The sequence below is a fragment of the Catharus ustulatus genome, chromosome 4, assembly GCF_009819885.2.
Source record: "Catharus ustulatus isolate bCatUst1 chromosome 4, bCatUst1.pri.v2, whole genome shotgun sequence".
Classification (NCBI taxonomy): domain Eukaryota; kingdom Metazoa; phylum Chordata; class Aves; order Passeriformes; family Turdidae; genus Catharus; species Catharus ustulatus.
The window spans coordinates 8,216,471-8,226,220 of record NC_046224.1 but is presented as its reverse complement, the minus strand read 5'-3'; the positions used below and the strand labels follow the sequence as shown (position 1 = coordinate 8,226,220).

The following is a 9,750-nucleotide window of genomic DNA, read 5'->3' as shown; positions in this document are numbered from 1 at the left end:
ATCCTCTCCATACTACACCCAACCAGCAGGAAGCAGCTGCTCACTGTCCCCCATAGCAGAGAATAAGCAATGAAGCCACAAATAACACCAGCAATGCCCCATGCAGCATGGCTTAAACTCACCCTGTCTGAAGTCAACGCATCCATCCTCACTGACTCTTACAGCTCACTCACCTCATCGGGTTTAATTCTTTCTTTAGGACCACAGCCTTCTGTGACCACTCCAGCTGATGTAAATCTATGGTTTTCAAATATACACAAGCCAAAAAGTAGCTTTTTTTTCCCCTTTGCATCCAGCTTTGCTGCACCCTGAAGTGATCTTTTCTCAGTAACTATTTTTCTTCTCTCTTCCCATATAGGAGTTAGAATATAGAGAGATAATATAAAGACTACAATTCATATACATGTATCTGTATATACAAATGCATATGGTTATATACATATATTTGTGTGCAGATGTTGGTATATTTTCTTTGTATCTATCTATTTATCCATCCATGCACCCATTCATACATACATACATACACACACACACACACACAAATACAATCTTTTTTCTAGAAGATGTAGAGCAGAAGCAAATTGATCAAGCCAGCTGGAAGCGAGAAGGCAGGAGGACGGCGATACACGCCCTGAACTGCCTCGGCACTCCCGGCTGCTCTGTGCTCACCCTGCCCGCTCCCGGCTTTTTGAGGATGCGACAAGTCGCAGTGCCGGGGCGCAGCATCCTCGGAGGAGCGTGTGCGTTCCCCCCGCCCCGGCCCGTCCAATCAGGGCGCTGGGGGAGGGATGCTCGGGGCAGGGATGCAGGGTTGCCAGGCGACAGCAGCGTCCCCGTGTCCCGTCCCCCCCAGCCCCGTCCTCCCCCCGGGGCCGGGCTGCGCTCTGCCCGCGCTGCCGGCGCAGTTAAACAGCCGCGGGGAGCCCCGCAGCGTGGGGCTCGCCTCCTTCCCAGCGCTTCTGCCACAGCCCCGTGCCAGGAGCAGTGGCCAGCTCCAGAGTGAGAGCTAGGAGCGCAGTCAATGAATAAATGGTAGGGATAAGGCTCCGCCGGCCCCTCCGCGCCGGGGGAGGCGGTCTGCGAACGCCAGCCAGCTCCCACTCCCTGTCTTTGCAACTCTAGGTCGCCTCCTAATTTAAAGCTTTGCACCAATCCCCTTTGCCCGGAAAGGAGAGGAAATCTAGAAAGATGCCAAGCAGCGAAAAGGGACCCCAATTCACAGCGCCGGTCCCGGGCGCTGCCGGGCTGAGCAGAGCCAAAGTTGGTCAGAGGAACGGGAAGCGGGTGCTCCACAGGAGAGGGGAAAGGAAGGGGATCATCGCTTGGTGATCAGAGCCTCTCCGTCCCGCTGTCCCCCTCTTCTTCTCTCACAGCTTACCTCTGGCCACTTAGGAGGCCTTGATGAGTTTCCATCGGGATCCGATCCAAGGTGGGGGGGAGAAAGGGTGATTGTTCCCAGAGGAAGCAGCTCACACAAGTTTGGGGGGTGAGACTCCCCGGTGGATGTTTAACGAGCACATCGGGAGGCCCGCGATGCCCGGGGGCAGCTGGAGACCCTCACCAGGAGCTATCCTCATTGCACGGTAAGAAGCTGGGCACTGCTATCCCGCGTCCTGCTCCCTGCATCCCACATCCCCACCTCTGCATCCTGCGTCTCCAGTTCGCGCATCCCGGTCCGCACATCCCCGGATCCCGCATCTCGATGCTCTCATCCCACTCCTTGCATCCCGCACCCTGCAGCCTGGATCCCTGCATCCCGGGTCCCTGCAGCCCACCCCCGCCCCATCCTGCCCTCTGGACCAGACGCAGCTGCTGCCGGGGCTTGCGGGTTGTGCAGCCGGGAAAAAGTTTAGAGTGGCGAATTGAGAAGAGGTTTCCTGACGGGATTCGGGGGGCAGGAGAAACGGGGAAGGGGGGAACAGGAGGAGGACAAGGGCTTTTACACTTGCAGAGGAAGGGCAGGGTTCAGGGGCACCCCTGTAGTCGACAGCTGGGGGGTGGGGGGGTAATGTGCAGGAAGGAGCTGTGTCCAGATGTTGCCCAGAGGTTCCTGCTCCCACAGGCTTTGGGGGTGAAGGGATGAGATTTTAAGCTTGCCATCCTATGCCCTTCCTTAACCTAGGCGGAAAGTGCCAAGCCAGCAGCTGGGAAAGCTGTGCTGAGTGCCCAGCTCATCTCCCTGGATCTGCTGCTGGGAGAGAGGGCGAGAGAGGTGGGGAACCTTAAAGAAATGGGAAGTGCTTTGCTCCTCTGGGAATATCTCCCCTGCAGGAACCTGGCTCGCTCCAGGATCCTAAAATTGGATTATTTCAAAAAGGAAGGAGAGGTTAGCAGGGGTGATACAGCCATTGTAACTCTTCCTCATGTGTGTATCTGCCCACAAATCTGTGTGTCCGTGTGAGTACACAGCCAGCTGTGCCGGTGTGTGTGTGCTCCGGGAGCTGCCTGTGCCTGTGGATGTGCCTTGTCCCCGTGTCTCTGGGTGTGCAGGTGTGTGTATCTGTGCTTCTGTGTTTGCTTGGATGCATGTGGATGTTTTATACGTGCAGATTCATAGGAATGTGTTTTTTATTCCTGGACAGTGTTTATCTAAACCCCTGTAGACCTAGAGGTGTGTGGTGCGTACCTTCCATCCATGTGTGTGCCAGCCACACGGATCTGCTGGGACACACATGTGGGTGTGAGAAAGTCTGTCTCTGTGCCACTGGATAGCTAAGATTTGGGGAGGGGAGAGCTGGATTTTGGGGCTTTATCCCCTCACGTTGTCGCAGTGTTTCAATGGATCATTTTATGTACATGTCCTTGTATTTCAGCAATCTTGATAAAACTCAAGCAATTCATGAAAAACTAGGCAGGCATTTCACCAATACTGCATTGAACTGAACTAAGGATTTGCTGGTAGTTTGTGAGTTTTTTGGCTTCTTCTCAGTTTATGCCACCTGCTGAAGATGGTTTTAGTTCTTTTTGTTGTTGTCTTGCTTTGTGTTTTTTTTTCAATTAGTTAAATCAGCTTTTAAAAACATTCATTTGGAAGACTGTGAAACAGAACAGCCTGGGACACAGACTGGTACCTGTTTCAGCTTCATATGCCTCATGTTGATTAAATATTCAGGAAAACAATTTGAAAATCACACAACCCACCTGATCAAATACATATTTTAGGAAAATTATGTTTTTCATTTTATTGAAATGCACCTAAATCATGATGACTTCTGCTGTTATTTATGTTGATAAATGTATTCTAATAAAAGGTAATTTCTCCAGTTATATTGGGAAAAATTGCACATTAAGGTAATTTTATTCAAAATTAAGGTAATAGAAAACTTATATTTCTGTAATCAGAAAAATTCATCCAAATCCATTTTAATGAACTAATTATTTGAAAAGCAATGCAAGTTAATTTTCCCCTACTCAAATACTTCATACTTTAAGTTCTGTGAGTTTGTTTGTTTATTAGGGATTTGTTTTAAGAATAATGCTGTCCACGACTCTCAATATCTCTAGAGCCCTCCATTATATATAAACCAGAAAACACTCCAAAATAGAAAACATATTAGTTGCTCTGTAACTTAAAACCAAGTAAAATGGCATAGGTATCAAGTACATTAAAACTAGACTTTCATCCTGAATCCAAATGCTTTTCTGATCATTGTTGATGTTTGCCAGGGTTACTTGTGTTGATGACCTACTTGTAAGCTTCTACAAATAAAGAAATAAAGTTTTTTTAGGCAAATGTTGACACCTTGTCTAGGAGTAAGATTCTAATTTTATCATTGAAAGACTGGATCTAAAGCAAGATTCAGGGGTAGAGCATCTTTCTGGATTCACATAATGTTTTTACATTTAAATAAATGTGACAAAGCAAAGTATTAAATCAGACTGGAAAGCCAAAATAAAATAAATACATTACAAACAATGCTATCATTCAGTTCAGTGGTCTGTGTTACATAAGTAGAGCTGAATTTGGAAATGAAGGCAGTGTAGGGACATGTAGTGGCATTAAAGAAAGAACAATTTGGATGTTTTGTGTGAACACAACTCGCCCATGGCAGTGTCCTACAGAACATAAATTGTGCTGTGGCTCACAGAGTCCTACATAGAATACTCTAAGAGATGAAAGACCTGGTTCTAATCTTGCTTATGCTGGGGTAAAATTTCAGTTTTACCTTTAAAACCAGTGGGCTAAATTCTGTGTTTGCCTATAAGTATTCAGGTGGGTCACATGAGGTGTGCACCCATCAAAAGTCTGGTTTAGCAGTGCAGTTTGGGAATCCAGCCTCAAGATTTCACAGGGTATGAGATCCTGTCTATGAGGCTGTTAAATTTGCCAATAGCATCCTACTGAAGGGACTTCATTCTGATCAGTTTTTGAAAGCTGTCTCCAAAGTCCTATAAAATTTTATCAGGATTGTTGCACCTTGTGTGTTCCAACTTGTTGTACTGTAGTTATTGATCAGTTAGTATGAATTTTTGTCGTTGGTAAAGTCACTCTCAGGATGTCACAGAACACCACCAAGGTGTTTGACACTCTCCAGAACCAGACAGCATCCCTGTCTACATGGGAATGTGTATAACTATGGCAAGCCACATAAGCTTTTGTGAAGGTGGTGTAATATTGACTGTTGGGGCAATTTTTGCTCATTGGTATAAAAATAAGAGCTGGTTTAAAGCTTAATCAAGAACTTAGTCCAGGTCAGAGAGCTAAAGAGAAGATTGTCTTCTTGCTCTGTCTCGGTTTGGAGGACGGGTGTCTGCTGAGAAAGGCAGGAGCCTCTCTTTGAAATGGAGAATGTAAACCCCCTCCCTCCAAATTATTATAATTTTGAAATCAAGGGGCTCTCAGGCAAAGATATGGGAATTAGGAATAACAGTTCTTTTCTAGGGAAATTAAAATAGAAATACAGTACTACAAAGAAACAAACTCCAAACCCTGACACAGTCAGAGTACAACCTGACACCCGTCAGGCAGGGTGTTGGCAGCAGTCCCATTCCATGGTGGCTGCATCCTCCTGCAGTGACAGATGTGGCTCAGCTGGAGCAGTGCTCCTGTACAAGGTGCAGTTTCCCTCCGGAGCTCCAGTGATGATGTGGAGAAATTCAGCTTCCCCCTGGAGTCCAGTGGAGAAAGGGGCTCCCTTAGTGTCCCAAAACCTCTGTTTTTATCTTGGTAAGAAATGTTGGGCTCTTCCCCCTGGCTGGAACAACTTCCAATGGGATGCAGTAATTTTATCAGTCCCACAGTGGGACTCAATGGCCATTAGCAGAAAATGACTGGCTGGAGGAAGGATGGGTTGGGAAAAGATAAAGAACAATGCCCTGCCTGGTTTCAATGGATGGCCCATTAGCAGAATATCTCCCACAGAGATAAGGATCACTGTCTCCACCCTCAACAGATGGTGATAGAATAGATACCTTTTATCACACTCTGTATTGTAACCCAAGACATGATCTCTCCTAGTGTGGAGAATAAGTCTGTGCTTTAATCTCTGAATGGGTTGCATTTGCAGTGGAGTAGCCACAGACAACAAAATGGGGTGACCAGGGGGAGAATCAGGCACCTGCCCCTGCAGCCAGCCCTGAATGTCCAGAACAAAACCGTGGTGGGTCCAGAGGTGGCAGGAAAGGAGGGCAGTATCCTCCAGGGGTACCATCCCCTCAAGTCTCTGCCTGTGACTGTTTCTTGCTATGAATTTAGCAAGACAATTTTCACTCTCATAATCCATCCCTAAACTGGCAGGAAAAAAAACAAACCTGGAGCACGTTTCATTTTATGAAAATAAAGATTGACAGAAAATCCTGAGTTTAATTTAGTAGTAGGAGTAAAATGACCAAAAAAAAAAAATCCTCCAAGGCACAATGATGCCTGGGAATAACCTCAGTGCAATTGTCAGGTATTTCCACTGGGACTAAGCCACAGCTCATTGTTAGGAGTGCTTTAACTAATGCAGATCAGTGCAATTTCTTCAAGTCCCCTTCTTCAGGTAAGCCCAGAACGCCCTGTGCAATCTCAATGGATTTAATTGCTTATCTATTGTTTTAAGAGGTTTCCAGACATTTATTTCAGGGATTTGCAGATTTTCAAAAATACTGCAAGAAACATACTGTCTTGTTTCCAGCTGCCTTTTAAGAGTAATGCAGCAAATTTTCATGGGGGGTAAATCACTGTGAACCTATCAAAGTCAAAAAGAAAAGAAGTTACAAAAGCTACAGCAAATTATACAAAGAAATAGTCTGTAAAACTATGTTACTTCTATCTGATATTGGTCCTCTCAAATATAAAATTATGTAGTTGAAACAATTAACATGCTGGTTTTCATAGCTATGCTGAGATAATGGGAGTATTTACATAGTCAGCAATGATACTGCTTATGTAGGAATATATGGGCTCCTCATGTAAATCAACAGGCTTTCCCAAAAATGTAAGAATCAGGTTAGCAGCAAACTAAGACCCAACACAGGCACATGGAAAAGCATGGCCTTAATCCCACTTACTGAGCAGCCTTCCTTCAGAACACTTTAAAGTTTGGCAAGTGGCTTGAACTTGGCAGTACTGATGACCCTGACCTTCAAGGTCACTTTGCCAGTGCATCCAAAGGCATACAGCGTGATCCCCAAGAGTATAAACTAGATCAAATATGCACCAGGCAAGGTGTGTAGAGAGGGAATCGCTGAAAAACTTTTCATGGATGAAATGGGAACTTGGACTTTCAGTGGATGCTGTCAGACCTTGAAATTCTCCATTAGAAAAGTGAATAGAGAAGGGAAAAAGTTGTGAAAATAACAAAAAAAAAATTGAGGAAAATATGTCTGCACAAGAAAAAATGTGAAAAATAAAGAGAAGAAAATTGCTTGATAGAAAAGGGAAAAAATATCAGTAGAGATGCTCAAATGACTATTCAAGCTGGAAGAAAAATAAATTAAATGATAAGCCCATTGTGGGAAGAAGAGATTTTAAGACTGATGAAGGTGGTGAAGTCAATGGAGACATTGTCAGATTCCAGAGGAAAATCAAGCAAGTCTACACAAGGGAGAAGTCAAAAGCTAAGTGGATGACCACAAAGTCAGCAAATTCATAAGACAGAACTGTATTAGGAGAAATAATGGGATAACTGGTTTTTCATGTGAAGAAAGATGAATGTGTTAGTTTAGAGTACCCTTTAAGGAACAGGGTACCTGAAAGAAGGGGTGCTGAATAGGGGAAGTAGAGTATGCCAGTGAGAAGAAACAAAAATGATCTTGAGAAAATGAGAAGTGCTTGAGGAGAGAACAAAGGGAAGAATAAAATAGGGAAGCAAAATGAAAGGATTGGGACTGGCATGACATCAGAGGAAAAGCACTGACAAAGGCTAGGGAAAATGATTGACAGGAAAAAAAAAAAGAAAAAAAGGAAGGAAAAGAGTATCAAAGGGTGTGGGAGGTACAGAAAAGTCACCTCCCACTAGTACAGAGAAGGAGCTGGGCCTGGGCTTGCCAGGAGGAAAGAGCTGAAGGGAACCTGAGAACTGAGAAAAATCTTTGTCTAGAACATGACATGCTGGTGGAAGACAGAGAGAAGAGAAAATGTGCAGAATATAGAGCCTGACAGCACCCTCAGCTGAGAAATACAGTAAAACTTCAACATTAGCTTCCACTCCCATGCAAAGCTCCACTAACGAGCCCACACACAAACCAGGGACAGTTTTTGTGTTACCCAAATGCTGCACCTGGAGAAAGGACACACAAGCACATAACTGCATGACCTGGGGCTCTGCAAAGCCTCAGGCTCTGTGGGCTGTGCTGGCTCCTCCAAAGGACATGGTTGAGCTGACACAGATCCTGCCCTCCTGTGAAGAGGATGCTGCAGGCAGCTCCCCCAGCTTGGGATTTAGTGGGATTCTTTGGAATGAGCCCTGCAGAGAAGCTGGCTGAGATAAATGGGCAACAAGGGGCAGTCTGATTTTACTGATAGATTCCTCTTCAAAATTAATGTGTCAGATGCCAAATCTAACACTAAAGGGACATTAATGGTTTGCAGCAGGCTTTGAACACTGTGGTCAAACCAATGCTGAAGTGTAGAATGGGACACCATTTGAAAATCTTACAAAATATTGTTTCACACCTAAATTCCTAAAATTTATCCCTAAATATATTCCTAAACTTTTTCAGCCCCAAAAGTTCCTGAATAGTGTTCCATCAGTGGTGTAACTCCCTGCTCCACAGACATGTAATAGCAGGGCTCGTACAGAAATTGTCTCTGTTATAGGAATGAAGGTTAAATCCACTTCTCCCCCCTGGTGAGGAAAAAAGCCCCATGGGGAGCTGGTCTCAGGCTCTCTGAGATGCTCCTAGACCAGTACTGACCTTGTTGACCTTGAGCAGTGGAAAGTGCAGCTCCCCACCTGAGTGTCTATTTTCCATAACATAGCTGTGATTAAATCTCCTTAGATCCCAAACTGTCCCCAGCTTGTATGTGCCAGGCCTCCACCATGGGACACCTGCAGGTGTGCTTGAGGGCATTTTCTACATGTGTGTTTTGTAAGAGATTTTTGGCTGAGGTATTTTTGGATCCAGTACTTGCTGCTAGCAATTTCTGTATTGCTTTATAATCATGATATATTATATTATTGTTATTAATTTAATTGGCATTGGTTGCACCATGTAGTGAAGAAATTATCAGGAAAGTATGAGAAGACATGCTCTGCTAGTGTTTAAAAATATTAAATTTGTAATGCTTAGCAGAAATAGGCTACCCTACTGTTAGACTCACATAGCAAGAAATGTGATAAAAATCAATAAACAAATTTTGGGGAGGTTTCCAGAACTCATAGAATGAATAATTTTTTTCCTTTTCATATATCTGTATTTTTGTGACAAGAGAAAGCAGATAAATAGACAAAAGGATGGAAGAAAAAGAAAGATAAGAATATTGTACAGTAACACATTTAGGGTTCAGTGCTGAGGTATTAAAATAGTGTGCATGGATCAGCTCACATGGCTAAGAACTGTCAAAAATTATCTTTCTCTGCAAGACCATTTAAAAACTAATATTTTTATGCAAAAAATATAACTGATTTTGCCATGAAAAATCAGTTTTTAAAATCTTTCCTTATAATTTTTGGTGAGATTATATGTGTATTTGATTGTTGAGTGTCACCAGTCAAGAACATGACTATGGACTTTGCTTTTTATTATAGATTTTTAATGCATTTTTACAAACCTTTAGTCAGTCAGAAAGACATATTCACTGCAAGCCAACTGAAACTGCATTTGGTTCTATTGTAAAACTTCCACATTTGTATAACACCACAAATTAAATGTCTTGATTTTACCTTGTAGCAGATGTATTTTACCAGTATTTAACTCTGCTTTGCAAAAAGCAGGGAAGAAAAACACCCACATGAGGCATTAATGTATTAATATTGGATTAAACCTTGGCAAAATTGTGTGAAAAGATACTTTACAACACCTAATAGACATTACAGTGCGTTTTTTGCATAGAGACTATTAAGTTTCTCCTTTACCTTATTATGAAATATTTGTCCATAAAATAATATTTTACTAGAAAATTTGCAAACTTTATAGGAACCTCCTTAGATATTTTGCAAACACTGTGCAAAGTGCACTTGTTAAATCTATCTTGCAAGCATTTCCCTGTATTCCCTCAGGATCTCTTAATTGTGCTGCTCATTTTGCTCCTTGCAGCCACCATGGCTTTGGAAGAGCCCTGACAATACCAGAGATCACAGACAATGCCTTTTATTAAACAGGTAC

The 9,750-nt window shown here is 43.5% G+C and overlaps 1 protein-coding gene across 3 annotated transcripts in view; it reads left to right on the top strand.

Moving 5' to 3' along the window:
- Window positions 1–899: 899 nt before the first annotated feature.
- Window positions 900–9,750, top strand: part of GRM3 (glutamate metabotropic receptor 3) — a 102,173-nt gene continuing 93,322 nt past the window's right edge. For all 3 annotated transcript variants that reach the window (XM_033056994.2, XM_033056993.2, XM_033056992.2), the window contains exon 1: window positions 900–1,583. The gene's annotated coding sequence lies outside the window, so the exon portion shown is untranslated. The remainder of the gene's footprint in view (window positions 1,584–9,750) is intronic.